The sequence below is a fragment of the Castor canadensis genome, chromosome 4, assembly GCF_047511655.1.
Source record: "Castor canadensis chromosome 4, mCasCan1.hap1v2, whole genome shotgun sequence".
In the NCBI taxonomy this organism is placed as follows: Eukaryota; Metazoa; Chordata; class Mammalia; order Rodentia; family Castoridae; genus Castor; species Castor canadensis.
The window spans coordinates 17,447,517-17,464,083 of record NC_133389.1 but is presented as its reverse complement, the minus strand read 5'-3'; positions in this window follow the sequence as shown (position 1 = coordinate 17,464,083).

The following is a 16,567-nucleotide window of genomic DNA, read 5'->3' as shown; positions in this document are numbered from 1 at the left end:
CACATTCCCTTTGCTTGCACCTCTTCTCCTTCTTTGATGCCCATGATTCTCAAGTTTGGTCTTTTGATGGAGTCAGTGAGTTCTTGCATTTTCTTTTCACAGGTCTTGAGTTGTTTAATTAATAGTTCTTTGGTTTTTCCTTTAATTACCATTTCATCTTGAAGTTCTGAGATTCTGTCTTCTGTTTGTTCTGTTCTGCTGGATTGGCCTTCCATTTTGTTTTGCAGTTCTGTTTCATTGTTTTTTGTGAGGTTTTCCATATCCTGGGTCGTTTCCTCTTTAATGTTGTCTATTTTTGTCCTGAGTTCATTTATCGGTTTATTAATGGTGTTCTCTGTTTCACTTTGGTGTTTATACAGTGCTTCTATGGTTTCCTTCATTTCTTCTTTTGCTTTTTCATATTCTCTATTTTTGTTGTCTTGGAATTTCTTGAGTGTCTCCTTTACATTTTGGTTGACCATATCCAGTATCATCTCTATAAAATTCTCATTGAGTACTTGTAGTATGTCTTCTTTTAAATTATTCTTGTGGGCTTCATTGGGTCCTTTGGCATAGTTTATCTTCATTTTGTTGGAGTCTGGATCTGAGTATTTGTTTTCTTCATTCCCCTCTGGTTCCTGTACTAATTTTTTGCTGTGGGGAAACTGGTTTCCCTGTTTTTTCTGTCTTCCCATCATTGTCTTTGGTGTTGTTACTGTCCCTGTACTGTGTGTAATTAAGTATTTTCTAGCTTGTAATAATAGCAATGGCAATATTTAGAATGGAAGGGTGAGCGGAGATGAAAAGCAAGAAGTTCAAGAAAAGGGAAAAGCAAATAAACAGACAAGAAGGCAAAAACAGAACAAGGAATCAGACAAGAAAGTTTCAAAGGTATAAACAGGGAGCTTTAGTGTACTAATCGACAGTAAGCTGAGCAGGCATTAGAGAGACAGAGAATATTGAAAATAAAAAATTAAAAAAAATAAAGATAAGAATAAAAATCAAAAGTAAATAAATGAAAGAAATATATATATATATAAAATAATATAAAATGAAATGAAAAATAGAAAATTGAAAAACAACCCAAAAAACCAAAAAACCTGAAAGTTCAAATTCAATGAAATTTCTGTCTTAATAATTTGGTTGTCCGTCTCAGTCTCCAATCCTGGAGATGGTGCCTCAGATATTGTTCTGTAGTTGTCTCATCAAAGGGGATGCATAAAGTAGAACAAAACTGCACACACACACACACACACACACACACAACCCACAAAGTGTCCAAGTTCAAATGCAATAGAGTTTCAGTATTATCAGTACCTTCTGATAATGTGTCATTGACAACTCACACATGTGTCATCCCATCAGGGTTTCTCTTAATGTCTTTATATAGGGATGTCACAGGAGCACAGTCTTGAATTCTGAAGCAAAGAACATGTTATTCATTAGGTGTTACCAGTGATCAGTCACACCTATTCTCGTCCCTGTAACAATGAAATGAATTTCAGAATACCTTAGAATCTATTTCACTTAGAAACAATCTTATAGCTTATGTTAAATTTAAGGTTAAACATATTTTGGTGATTTTTCAGGGTACTAGTCTAAGTTTATACAGTTATGTATTTTGCCTAGCCTATACTACAAGTTGAAATGAAAGACTAGTTACCAAGCTAAAGTTTTAAAACTAAATAAACATTTTTCTTTCATTAACTAGCAAAAGTATTAAAGTAGAGTGTAATGTATGTAGGTGCCCAAGTTATTCATGCATGAAACACGTGTGACAAACTTTGAATCAGAAACTTTCATGTTTTTAAAGAATGGTTCTGAAACCTTGCAGTTAGTACACAAAAGAGTAGAGAATACCCTGGAAACGATAAGTATAGGCAAGGATTTCCTCAGTAGAACTCCAGCAGCCCAGCAACTAAGAGAAAGGATGAACAAATGGGACTGCATGAAATTAAAAAGCTTCTGCACAGCAAAAGAAATGGTGTCTAAACTGAAGAGAACACCCACAGAGTGGGAGAAAATATTTTCCATCTATACATCAGACAAAGGACTGATAACCAGAATATACAGGGAACTCAGAAAACTAAACTCTCCCCAAATCAATGAACCCATAAAGAAGTAGGCAATTGAAGTAAACAGAACTTTTTCAAAGGAAGAAGTCCAACTGGCAAAAAAAAAGCAAAAAAAAAAAAAAAAAAAACACAAGAAAAAGTACTCACCATCTCTGGCTATAAAGGAAATGCAAATCAAAACCACACTATGATTCCACCTCACTCCTGTTAGAGTAGCTAGCATCAAGACACCACTACCACCAAATGCTGGTGAGGATGTGTGGTAAAAGGAAACTTTATACACTGCTGGTGGGAATATAAACTAGTGCAACCACTTTTGAAGCAGTATGGAGCCTTCTTAAAAACTAAATATAGATCTGCTATATGATCTAGCAATACTACTCCTAGGGATATACCCAAAGGAATGTGAGTCAGGTTATTACAAAGGCACCTGCACACCCAAGTTTATTGCAGCACTATTCACAATAGCCAAGTTATGGAAACAGCCAAGATACCATCCTACCAATGAATGGATCAGGAAAATGTGGTATTTATGTACAATGGAATTTTATTCAGCCACAAAGAAGAAGGAAATTTTGTCATTCACAAGTAAGTGGGTGGAACTAGAAAACACCATCTTAAGCAAAGTTAGCCAGTTCAGAAAGCCAAAAAATTGCATTTTCTCCTTCATATGCAGATTATAGACCTAAAACAAATGCAGTAATATTATTAGACATGGGTCACACACTAAGGGGAGAACATGCAAGGGAGAAATAGGGAAAGGTAGGAAACATAATTTGAATGAGGTTGATGTGCTCACTGCAGAGGAGGGAATAAAGTAATCTTAAACTAGCAGAGGCCACTATGGGAAGGGGACCAGGAAGTAGTGAAGAGGTCTGGTAGAGATGAGCCAATGTGAGTTGTAATACATGTGTGCATAGAAGCAATGCTAGAAATCTCTCTGTATAGCTATCTTTATCTCAAACTTGCAAAAACACTGTCTTTCTTATTATCTCTTATGTTTTCTCTTCAACAAAATCAGAGAAGAGGGCAGAATAGATTCTGGAGGCTTGGTGGCAGGGGTGGGGGTGGGGTGGGGGTGTGTGGATGTGACCCAAATAGTGTATACACATGTGAGTAAATGTAAAAATGATTAACACACACACACACACACACACACACACACACAAACCCCCAGATGCAACCTTGAGTAAATTACTCAATCTCAAGAAAAAAAAAAAGAATGGTTCTTTTTTATTGTTGTACTGGGTGGGTGTACATTGTAGCATTTACAAATGTTCTTACAATGTATCAAATATATCATACTTGAATTCACCCTTTCCACTGCTCTCCTTTATCCTCTCTTCCCCGATTCCTGGAACAGTTTCAATTTTTTACATCTGTCTGTATTAGGGCATGTAAACAAATTCTTATCCTGAAAACATAGTGGGAAGGTAAATATGCAAGCAGTCCGTATCAAAGTAAACCAGAAACCATTTCTATGTTAAAAATATTCCATTCCCAGTTATCCATACCAATATTTGCATGCACTATGGCAGGTAATTTAATACTAACACTGAAAATTCAATATGTTATAAAGTGCTATTTAAATCAGAATAAAGCACTATAAATTTAAGTTGCCTAAGATATAACTCATTGCAGCATTCCCAGTGCAGTTTTCCCAGGGAAAATAGAGAGAAGAATTATTTAGAATTTAGACAAGAACCCTAAAGAAGAAGCCCACAGAGATCATAGAAGCTGGGAGACATCTGGAATGGTCTTCTGTTTCTTATATGTCCTTTGATGTTGGTTTTCTTCAGTTCTTCAATTGATTGTAGAGGTCAAGCCTTTGATTTCTGCTTGTTGAATCAGTCATTTCTGCTTTCATTTCTTAGATATTATTGCCCAGTTGTTTGGTTCAAAAATTGAGAAGGCCCAAATCCAAGTTATATTTTGAGTCTCAGTGCCTCATAAGCAGAAAGTCCAGACACTTTCTTATGTCTGGACTGTTTGCACTGTTGATCATACAGTGTCATGAACAATGAGGGGGAAATTTTGAGAGTAGTGTGTGTGTGTTCAAATAAAAATGTAGGGCCATGGAACAGAAAAAAAAAAAAGAACTATAGCAAAGTTAGTATCGAATGATTCAAGAATCATTTCTTCTAGATAGTTCTTTTAAAAATTTTAGCATGAACTTGGAAGAATTAAACTAACTTTACTTCAGCAAGTATTAGAATAAACTAATTGATCTCATGGAGTAAAAACCACTTTACTCCTGGTTTTCATGTGTTGCATGGGCAATGCCACTCTCAAAGGATTTGATATTTCAGAAAACTCCAAATCCTGTGATGTTTTAAAATATATCTGTAAAGTCATTGATTCTCCTTATATCAAGAAATGGAGTTTAGTTCCTCTTTGCTTTAGTGTCTCTGAGATTAGTGACTTGCTTCTAATAAATAGAGAAAAGCCAGTGTGGTAGTGAGCAACTTCTGTGACTAGGTCCTAATAGCATTGGAGCTTTCTTTCTACTTTTCTCTCATGTCACTTGCTTTGGGAGAAGAGAACTGCTGTATTATATATGGCTTTAAGGAAAGGCTCATGTGAAAAATGGAGGCTTCAGTCACCAGCAATGGGAATGAGTGACCTTGTTGGTGGACTCTCCTACGCTAGCCAGTCTTTAGGACACTATAGCACTGGCCTACATCTTGACTGCCCCCTGCCTGCTAAATGACTTCCAAATTCCTGACCAATAGAAACTGTGAGATAATATGTGTTTGTGGCTTTAACATGCCAAATTTTGGGATAATTTGTTGCATGGCTACCTATAACTAATCTAAGCACATAGACAGCTCTGTAATGGAAAAAAGTTCTTTTTCAAGCAAAGCTTCAACTGGAAGAAAAATATGATATTATAGTCTGGTACACTGAGAATATGCTTGGTCACCTACTTTATAAACAGAAAGGCTCCCCAGGCTCATGACTCTTTTCCTCCTAGTCTCCGGCCTGAATTGCTGCTACACTCTTTGCCCTTAGTCCTTAAATGTCAAGAGCATGTACTTCATCAGAAACAGGATCTAAGGTACTTATTCTTGAGAATTTGGGGAAGAAATGGAAACAAAATATGAAACGTTTTCATTTTTAAGGTACATTTTTTTCTGTTTTTTTTAGAAAAATATTTATTAAGTTACTGCCAGAGGGAGTCCTTTCATTAATATTTTTTTAAAGAAGAAAAAGAGGGCCCATGTAGAACAGTTTTCAGGTTGAGTTTATTAATGACTCAGCTGGTGTAAGTTCTTGGTCAGATTAAAAAATGAGAATGTCTTTTGTGAAAGAATGCTCTTCATTATAAATCCTGACCAAAAATAGCTAGCTATTTTTTAGCTAAAATGCCATTGTATATAAGGAGATTGGTAAATAGTATATATTTCAACACTGTAAGAAATAATTCTTCTGTATCAAAACCTCAATTTCTCTATGGATATTAATCTGAAGGCATTCAAAAACTCACTCACTTGATGGTTACTATTTTTCAATCAGTCCTACTGCTTTCTTTTATTCACTTTAATGATGAAAACCAGGTCAGATATGATTTCATTGTTATGAGGACAAAATCATTGATGTAATTTATTTTCAGTGTAAAGGTTCTGAAATTCGAGCCAGGCACAGTGGTCCACACCTGTAATCCCAGGCTGAAGTTAGATGATCGGAGTTTGAGGCCAGCCTGGGCTACATAGTAAGACTGCTCAAAACTTCAACAACAAAAAATTTCTTAAATCATACTGAGTTTTCTTCATATGAGAACCTCGTCAACAAAACAAGCTGGAATTAACTGTTTATAAAGTTAACTTTATAATTTTTAGCTTTAATTCAAGCAACCTTTATTTAGAACTTGACCTTTGAGAAGAATTAAAGTTTTATTATCATTCGGATTTAATTCTTCCCCTCCCACCCTTTTAAAGTGGTTTAATTTTTCATGAAAGCAAAAGGTGGATGGAAGCATTATCGTGGTGAATATTGGTTTTGTTTCTTCTGTGAAATACTTATCTAGTGGAAAATGCTCTGTACCTTTCTCTGGAAGTGTGCTTTGAGATAGAGACCTCCACCCTTTACCAAAGTAGTCTCAGAGTTGATAAGTGATCTTATCTTCCCTTGTAGGGTTACCCTTCAGAAACCTCACACAGTGAAGTATTTAATAGTAGAATGAGTTAAAAACTCTATAAAACATACTTATGCATTAAATTAATGCAAAGTTTAGAACAAGATGTCAGCAATATTTTAATGACTAACTAATTCAAGGTAAATATGTGCCATGATAGTTTATATTAGCAATACAGTTATATTAAATCAAAAATAGAATGACATGAAAAAACATTTGCTTATTTTCTTTCTTCATGGCAAGCAGTCAGAAAAGTCTTTTTTTTCCTCAGCAAGGGGGTTTCTTGTCAATTTAACAGTGAGCAAGTTTTTTTTTCTTCCCCTAATGAAACAGCTCACTTGTAAATTGGATGCTATCTAATAGCTCATTAGCGAGCTCTCTGGCATGTGAAATACATTTTTAAAAAGTTTAGGTTGCCAGGCAACAAGCCTATTTTCATCCAAATTGTAAAGTATTATAGCTTAACAATTATGAAGTTCAAGGGATTTACATGTGAAAGTCAACATGCACATTGACACTTCACAGATTTCTTTTTATTTTTATTTAAAGGAATTTTATAAAAATATTTGAAACAGTAGTTTAATCCTACTTATTCCTTTTTCCCTCCAAAGTTTCTGGAAATCTCCTCAGCTCTCTTGACCAGTCTAATTCTGTCTCCTGCCTTCTTTCTTTCTACATATCTCTTCTTTCAAAGCCATAATGACACCTGTAATTGAGAGTTTGGCGAAGACTTTTGCAGTTTGTTTACAACATGGGAAGTAATTTGTTTGCTCGGAAAGACTGACAAAAGTACATTACCTCTTACTTTGATTAAAAAGTATACACTTCATATATACATATATATATACACACACATATATATGGTGTATATACATATGTATATATTAAGAATTGACTACATAATGCAGACATGATCATTTCTTTTTTTTTTCAATAAACAGATTTATTGTCCCATTTCAATACAAATCACAGTCTGTTAAGAATAATTTGCTCTGTTTCAGGTTCTAACAGTCAAAAATACTGATTTAAGAAGAGAATTGTGTTCCTAATTTAATTCATTCATTTGCATCTCTCTCTACTAAGTATGATATAATTCAGGCTTACTGATCATAGCTGGTAATCACTCCTCTGTTTTGTGGTTCAAATTATGCTTCTTAAAAAAATCACAACTCTACTTATTTATTTAGGAATGTTCTTAAATTATAGTTGTAAGATGAATGCTTATTGGATGGCAGTAATGGAAAGAAAGGTTGGTCAAAGTGATATGGGGAATGATCACATACATTTTCAAAATGATGCATCTCTATTACATGGAGCAAAGACATGATCATTTCTAAGTTTGTATTGTGCATTTATTTGGAGTGCTTTTTGAAAAGGTACTGATATAATTGATTATTAAAGGATAAAATGATACCCTGTTGTACTCTGGAATCTAATAACTATCAGTTATCAAGCACAGAATTTTTCATGTGCCACTGAGAAATGAAAGCATTGTTATTAAATTATATTGCACTGGCTTTAAAAATCACTTAGATGTGATTGGTGTAAGTGAAATAAATTCAGTCAAATATTCTTAAAACTTCTTCAAACACTTGGTCCCATATTTCATAGACTTTTGTTCTTTCTCCAAAGAATATCATTCTCTAGACCATTAAAACACTGGGGCCCTGTTTTTCTCCAAGATTTTGACATTGCCATGCTTCTCTGAATTATTGGGCAAGTCCTGCCTAGCAGTGACTGCTCTTTCTGGAGTGCAGTGATATTAAATTATGAGAAGAATTTTTTCCTTGTGTGCTGGGGTTCAAACCCAGAACACAATTCTGCTTGTACAAGCTAGGGAAGTACTGTATCTCTGAGCTAAATCCCATGCCTGGTATGAAATTGTAAAAGAATATGTATGTGAGAGTTGAATAAAAATGGTTACATGCTGTAAATATCTGTGAAGCTAAAGATCTGATGCTTTTATCCTTCTCTCTGCTAGCCACTGTGTTGCATTGCTTGAGAAGTATAGCCAGATCTTGCTTATTCAAGCAAAAGTCAAAATACTTTTTTTTAATTCATATGTGCATACAATGTTTGGGTCATTTCTCCCCCTCAAAATACTTTTAAAGTCTGCTTTTTATATATATTTAAGGTTTACAACATGATATTTTAATGTACTTATCTTGATATGCGTTAACATTTGTGGTAAGAGTTTGTGAAATTTACTCTCTTGGAAAATTACCTATGTTTAGCACAATGTTATTAACTATAGAACTTATCTTGTGCATAAGACTTGTAGACTCATTCATCTTATGCTGCAACTTTGTACACTTTGACTTTCATCTCCTTACGCCTCCAACCCATACCTGCTAACTTTTCTATTCACAATTTCTTTTTTATTATTATTATTTTATTATTCATATGTGCATACAAGGCTTGGGTCATTTCTCCCCCCTGCCCCCACCCCCTCCCTTACCACCCACTCTGCCCCTTCCCTCTCCCCCCACCCCCTCAATACCCACCAGAAACTATTTTGCCCTTATTTCTAATTTTGTTGTAGAGAGAGTATAAGCCATAATAGGAAGGAACAAGGGTTTTGCTGGTTGAGATAAGGATAGCTATACAGGGAGTTGACTCACATTAATTTCCTGTCTATTCACGATTTCTATGTACTCAAATTCTTAGGTCTGTATTTAAGTGGGATTATATGGTATTTTTCACCCTCTATCTAATTTATTTTACTTATGCTGTCTCCAATGAAAGGATTTCTCTTTGTAGAGACAGAATAGTGTTCCATTGTGTAATGTATATATATATATATACACACCACAATTTTTATCCATTGGTTGACATTTCGATTATTTCCATATTTGGTTGCTGTGAACAATAAAGCAAGAACATGAGAGTGAAAATGTCTTTATGAAAAAGGGATTTTATTTCCTTGGGCACATGCCCAGGAGAGGAATTGCTGTATCATATGGCAATTCTATTTTAAATTTCTTTAGGAACCTCCACACTGTTTCTTACAGTGGTTGCACCAATCTACTGTCCAGCCAACAGTGTACAAGAGTTCTCTTTTCACATTATACTCAGCAACACTTGTTATAACAATACTTATTTCCTGGTCTTTCAATAATTTGTAATATTTCATGGAATGAATGCATTTTTATAGGACCCACACTTTATTATTTAAACATTTGAACTCTTTTGTATCTTCTCTCACAGAAATAATGCAGCAATGAAAATACTTTAAAATATGTGCATATTTTCAAATTGCCTCAAGAAAGTTTATTTCAATTTACATTTTTATTAGGAACAATATTCTTTTTCTATTACCATAAAAGTCTTCTAATTGATATATTATGCTTTACACATTTCTTTCAATTTATCATATTCTGTTGACAGTTTTTCTTATCTTTTTCAATTTGAAAAGTGGTCTTCTTATGGAAAATACAAAGCTATCTAGCTATTTTTAGCAGTAATATTTAATTGAACTGTCCAACAATCCTTCTTCCCACTGGAATTTCCATACCCTTCCTTCCTTCCCCCCTTCCTTCCTTCCTTCTCTTCCTCCTTCCTTCCTATCTTCTTTCCTCCTTCCCTCCTTTTTCTCTTTCCTTTCCTTTTCCATTTTAAAACTTGTAGCTCTCCTGCATATCTCTTTTATCCCATGGAATTAGACATTTATCTGCATGTTTCCAAGATTTATATCTTTCTGATAAATATTCAAAAAAGTAAAAATTACTTAAGGAGAGTTAAAAGTTAATTTTACCAATTTTTACAATACCTAAAACATGGCAAACAATCTATAGATAGTTCTAAAGAAAAGCAAAAAGGTTAATAATGTCTAGGTTTTTTTTTTCAGATGATAGATGACTACTTCAGTTTCTGACTCACTAAGATGGTATGATGATGATAAGATATTAAAGCAAATACAAATATAAAGCCACAATGACAAATTAAGATTTAATTTAAATAAATCAAGAATATTTTGTTAAGCTAAATTTAGCTTAACAAGTTATGCCTCTGTATTGACTACAACTGACAGAAAAAATATATTTTACTGTGTGCTACACAAACACGCACACACACACACACACACACACACACACACACACACTGTCCCAACCTCTATCAGAACAATACTTGACCCTTTCAGAATTTTCTTCCAATTTACTACTCTATGGATTAGACAAGATGAGAACACAAGTTTCGAGTATCAAAGACATTAAAAATGGTAAAATGGATCCACAGAGATACATTTGAAGAACAATGTATTATATCCCAAAAGAGATATGTAACCTTTTCCCTATTAGAAGTAAAGGTAGATAAGATATAAGACATTATAAGAAAGAGCTCTAGGGATGTGAATTGAGATATAGGGTCATTCAACTTGTCAAGGCCACTATCAAATACCCTCATATATTCATGTCAAGAAGACACTGTCAGCATCCCACATGGTAGCTGGGAAAGGTGAATAAGATTGTTCACACAATCACTCCAGTGACCCATACATAAGAAGTGTTTAACCATTACTTTTATTGTCATCATGAACACATCAACATTGGAGGAAATGAAATGACAGCTGGGGATTTCTCCTTGTTTTCTGGTTCTACCCCATGTGATGTAGGAAAGCTGTGCAGGTATAATCACAGGACATTTATAAACGATGGGTATTCTTACAAATGTGGAAGCTGGAAATTTACACTGTCACACTGTTGCTTCAACTTGCTTGTTTTCTTGGAGAAATGCTCACTTGAGTATTAATGCGGTTGACCAAATAACCTATCTCTTACACAAAACATCTGCATGTCAGAGCCTGGTCAGAAAGTGTAAACTTAAATTGCTCACAGTAAAACTATTACGCAAATACTTTAGGAAAGCTATGTACAAGGGAGAATGGATGAAGTAAATGTTGTTCAGTCATTCTGGCAGATTGAGTAGATTTAATAGGCCAGTAGTTGTTAATAGATATGAAAAGAGGCTGCTTTGTGGAGAGAGGATTATATATATATTTTTAATCACTCACAGCACTTCTGCCATAAAATCCAAATTTTTCGTCCCACGGAAGGAACAGCATGAACTGTCTAGAACATGCATATAATTGCTCAGTTTGAGTTTAAAAGCAGAATTTTAAAACTGTACAGTCTGACAATGATTTTGACAGCCTGGATTTTTATGAGATTAAAACCATTTTCTCAGACTAAGTTGTTTTCTATATATCAACTCAAAACCTAAAAGATTAAATATAAAACTATTAAAGAAACAAAGTGAAACTGCAAGACAAGTTTTTGCTATCCAGGAAGGAAAAGTTGTTCCTATCCTGGAAGGAAGAGCCCAGAAGACAGCTAGAACAAATAAGGGATGCTAAGTCATACAGAGATATCCTAATTCTCATTCTTAAATCAAAATTTCCTGGAGAAAGGGATAAATATCTGGATAAGTGGTCTCAGGGTATAACCTTTTAGAGAATTTTCACAAACCAGATGGCTCCATATTAAATATGGTATCCAGCGTGACTTAGAAATGGAAGATCAGCTATAGCTGGTACTTGGAAAAATGGCAATGAGCAGAAACACTTAGGTCCTACTTACTCAGCCTTGGTCAGGAATAAATCTAAAAGTTTCTAGACTCCAAAGGAGAGTATAAATTTGAAAGAAACAATGACGGGCATAGCCTTTGAGCAAGGAGGAAGGAATGCAAAACACACATATCTGTCAGCCACAGACAAGATTGTTGGATAGATAGATTTCTAAGTAGCTGCCAAACTGTCTTCTAAAGTAGCTGTACCATTTTGCCTTCCAAACAGCAATGAATGAGAATTCCTTCTGCTACACATCCTTACTAGCAGTTGGCATTGTCAGGCTTTTCAAAGGTTAGCCAATCTAATAGGCATATTAGAATTGCTTAAATTCACAGTTTCCCAATGACAGATGCTGCTGCTCATCTTTCTGTACACTTATTTGCCATCTGTATATTCTTTGGTGATATCTCTAATTGGTTATTTCTTATTGTTGAGTTTTTAGACTTTTCTGTGTTTTATCTATGAGTCCTTTACCAGATCGGTGTTTTGCAAATATTTGTTCCCATATATTTTTGGCACCCTGTTTTGTCTATAGATATTTGAGATTGTTATTTTTTGATGGGAATTGTTCCATTTGTCTTTGTATAGTACCCTCCTATTTATTTTCTACTTTTCATTATATTTGTATGAGTCTTTACCAATCTAAATATATCAATAATCACTTCAAATGTAATGTAAATTAAATATATGAATTATAAGTTGAACACAGGATTAAAAAAAAGTACCCAATTATATGGGTCTTTAAATATAAAAAACTAAGTAAAAAGGACTGAGATGGGTTAAAGGTAAAGGGATGGATAAAGACATACCATGTTAACACTAGGTAAAACAGATCTGGAGTAGATATATTAGTTTCTGACAAAATAGACCATGTAAGATGAATATTATGAAGAATAAAGAGAGGGACACTACATAATGACCTATGGGACAGTTCTCCAAGAAAGCATAACAATATAAAGTACCTATATATTTAACATAGTACCAACATATGTGGGATAAAATATTTTCAAAACACCTATCTTCACTGTGGCCCACTTATTCTTGTATATTGTGGCTCCTGTTTTATTTGCTTCTAGAAAATTTTAATGTCCTTCTGACTTCTTCAGCAATACACTGATCATTCAAAAGTGAGTTGTTTAATCTCTAGATGTTTGCCTATTTTTGTAGTTTTTCCTGCTGCTGATTTCTAGTTATTTCCATTCTGATTTGACAAGATGCAAGTAGTTTTTGGTAATTGTTAAGACTTACTTTATGTCCTAAAATATGATCTGTTTTAGAGAAAGTAGCACGAAGTGTTAAGAAGTATGTATATTCTATAACTGTTGGATGGAACATTCTGTAGATATCTGTTAAGTCTATTTGATCTATTCTGTAGTCTATCTCTGATGTTTCCTTATTGACTTTTTGGCCAGATGATCAATCTGTTGAAGGAGCTGGGGTATTGAAATCACATACTATTACTGTCCTGTTATGTCCAGTAGTGCTTGCTTTATGACATTATATGCAATGACATTTAGTGAATATATTTCCATTAATCAATGTGTAATGACCCTCCTTGTCTCTGGCTAATTTTGCTTCTTTAAGTCTGCTTTGTCTGATATGAATGTCCTTGCTTCCTGATTCTATTTGCTTGGAATATTATTTTCCATCCTTTCTCTTCCAGACTGTATATGTCTTTGCAATGAGTTTCTTTCAAGCAGAAAACAACTTAAGTTTGTTTTTAGTCCAATCAGCAGTGTGTCTTTAATTAGAGAATTAAAATCATTTACATTTAGGGTTATTATTGAAAGGTATGTACTAATCTCTGACATTTTATTATTTTTCTTTTTTTTTTTTCATTTTTCTTTTATTATTCATATGTGCATACAAGGCTTGGTTCATTTCTCCCCCCTGCCCCCACCCCCTCCCTTACCACCCACTCCACCCCCTCCTGCTCCCCCCCCTCAATACCCAGCAGAAACTATTTTGCCCTTATCTCTAATTTTGTTGTAGAGAGAGTATAAGCAATAATAGGAAGGAACAAGGGGTTTTGCTGGTTGAGATAAGGTTTCCTAATTCTCATTTGCTTATCTATTCTTGTAATGATTTATTCTTTCCAGTGCTCTCATGATTGTATTTCTCTTCCTCTTCTGTGTACAGAATTCCTTTAAATATCTTCTGCAATGCTGCCTTAGTGGTCATGAATTCGTATAGGTTGTGCCCTATCTTAGAAGATCTTTATTTCTTCTGTGATTACAAAGGGTACCTTTATCATATATGATAATCTGGATAGGGAATGATTTTCTATCAGGGCTTGAAATACATAGTTATATGTTCTTTCTGGCCTGTAGAGTTTTTCTGAGAAATCTGCTGTTATTCTGATGGACATGTCTTTGTATGTGACTTGAAATTTTTCTTTAGTAATTTTCAATATTTATTCTTTGTTTTCTTAACATTTTAGCTATAATATGACATGTGTAAGTTCTTTTCTGGTCATTTGTGTTTGTAGTTCCAAGTTCTTCTGAACCTTGATATTCATATATTTTCCAAGATTTTGGAAACTTTTTGCAATTATTTCACTGAATATGTTTTCTGTCCCTTGGTCTACCATGGCATCATCATCTATGCTAAAATTTCATAAGCTTGGTCTTTTATGTGTGTATGTGTGTATGTATTTTGGGGAGCTGGAACTCACAAATGGGCCTTGCAAATAGTAGGCATAAGTTTTGTCACTGAGTTATATCCCCAACCATGTTTAGTCTTTTAGTCATGTTCCAAAGATCATGCATGTTCTGTTCATAATTTATTTTTCATTAAATACTGTTTGAGTATTCTAATTCATCTATCTGCCTTCATCCCCTCATAGTCTGTCTTCTGTTTGATCTAGTCTATTAGTGAGGATTTTAAGTGAGCATTTTATTTGACTTACTGAGGTTTTCATTTTCAAGATTTGTTTGATTTTTCTACAATTTCTATCACTTTATTAATTCTTCCTTCATGTCTTCTATTGCCTTATTTCATTCAGCTGTTTGTGTGTATCTTTTTGAGTTCATTGATAATTTATGATTTTTTTAAAATTCTTTTTCCATTACTTCATCTATTTTGATAACATTGGGATCAGTTACTATTTAATTGTTAACTTTTGGAGGATTCCTGTTGCCTTTTTTCCCATGCATTTTTGTTTCTACATTGAGATATAGCTAAAAAGTTAAGAAAACAAAGAATAAATATTGAAAATTACTAAAGAAAAATTTCAAGTCACATTTTTGTTTCTACACTGAGATTTATGTTGGGATGGAAATCACTTAGATTTTTATGTGATGGCCTTCTTAGGAGGCAGACTTCTCTTAGCAGTGTTCCTTGGGATATTGGTCTGTTGTCTAGTGTTGAGTTTAATTCCAAGTGGTCTTTATTGTGTATTTCTCATGTGCATCTTTGGCTTTCATTAGTGAGATTTCATAGAGTACACACTGTGTGCAAGCTTGAGTGATCTACTGGCTCTGTGGATCTTGCAAGAGTAGTGTCCCTCCGGAAGTTAAGGCAGTGTGTCATAAACAGAAGATTATGTGGTGTGCATGCTCTGTGGTTACTACCTCAGTTTTGTTAGCACTATGTACTCTTAGTTCTTGAATTCTAATCACTTTCCTTCCCTCTGGAGAAAACCACTTAAAATGTCTTGTAGGGCAGATCTGTTCGTGAAGAATCCCCTAGTTTTGGTTGTTTGAAAAAGTCTTGCTCAAATGGTTCACTTCTGCATTCCCAGTAGCTACAATAATGAATGATGTAAAGTATTTGATTGATATTTAAAGAGAGAGAGAGAGAGAGAGAGAGAGAGAGAGAGAGAGAGAGGAGAGAGAGAAAGAGAGACTAAATTAAGTATCAAATTGGATATTTTTAACTTACATTTAAAAGGGAAGAAGATGACCTTGACTGAGATATCAAGAAATGTGTATGAAATGAGAAGAAAGGAAAGATCAAGTACAGCACCCTGGAGAACACAAATATGTATGGGGCTATAAAGCCAAACGCAAAGCTAAAGTTATAGAGGATTTAAGATCAATGAGGAAGGAAATTATAAACAGTAACAGATATCACCAAGGTTTCAATGCCTTAGCATGACCATAGGTCATGGGATTCACCAATTCAATGTCATTTTGCCAGATGACTTCAGTGTAGGAAGTTTGGGACTCTTTGAGGTCCGTCTTTACTCAGTTGAGTTTTTGTATTTCACTCTTAAACATATATTAAATAATCTCAGAAGAGTTTCACAAAACTTGGTGATGGATTTACCCTGGAATGCAATGATAATGTTATTGACCATTCTGTTTTTGAAAGGCAACATGAAAAAGCATTTTAGAGTGAGCAGCTAAAAACATTAGCCTATTGCCAGGAACTGATATACTTTCTCCTGACTCAGAGGCATAACTGAGTGACTTTATTTTCTGTGTTCTTGCAACCTTGTTTTATTTTTCTGTAGTGATAAAGTGAGGATAATAAAAAGATCATATGTGTTAATGTTACTTGAAATACACTCATGCAAAGCACATAGTATTTGGTATTTTATTAAACAGTCAATTAAATATTGACTATCATATGTGTATATATGCACAATTACTTTACATGCTCTATTTTATGCTTAAAAATTCTCTTAAAAAAAGATAGAGAGTGAAGGTGATACTTGTTATTGATGGCATTTTCAATACCCATAGGTAAGATGTGGAGAGAACAATTCTACACAATTACCCCACCCACATTATTGTTCTAAGTTCTGCTGTACCAAATATAGGATGAAACAGTGGTTTCATAAATGTTAGCATCAAATTTATAGTAAGA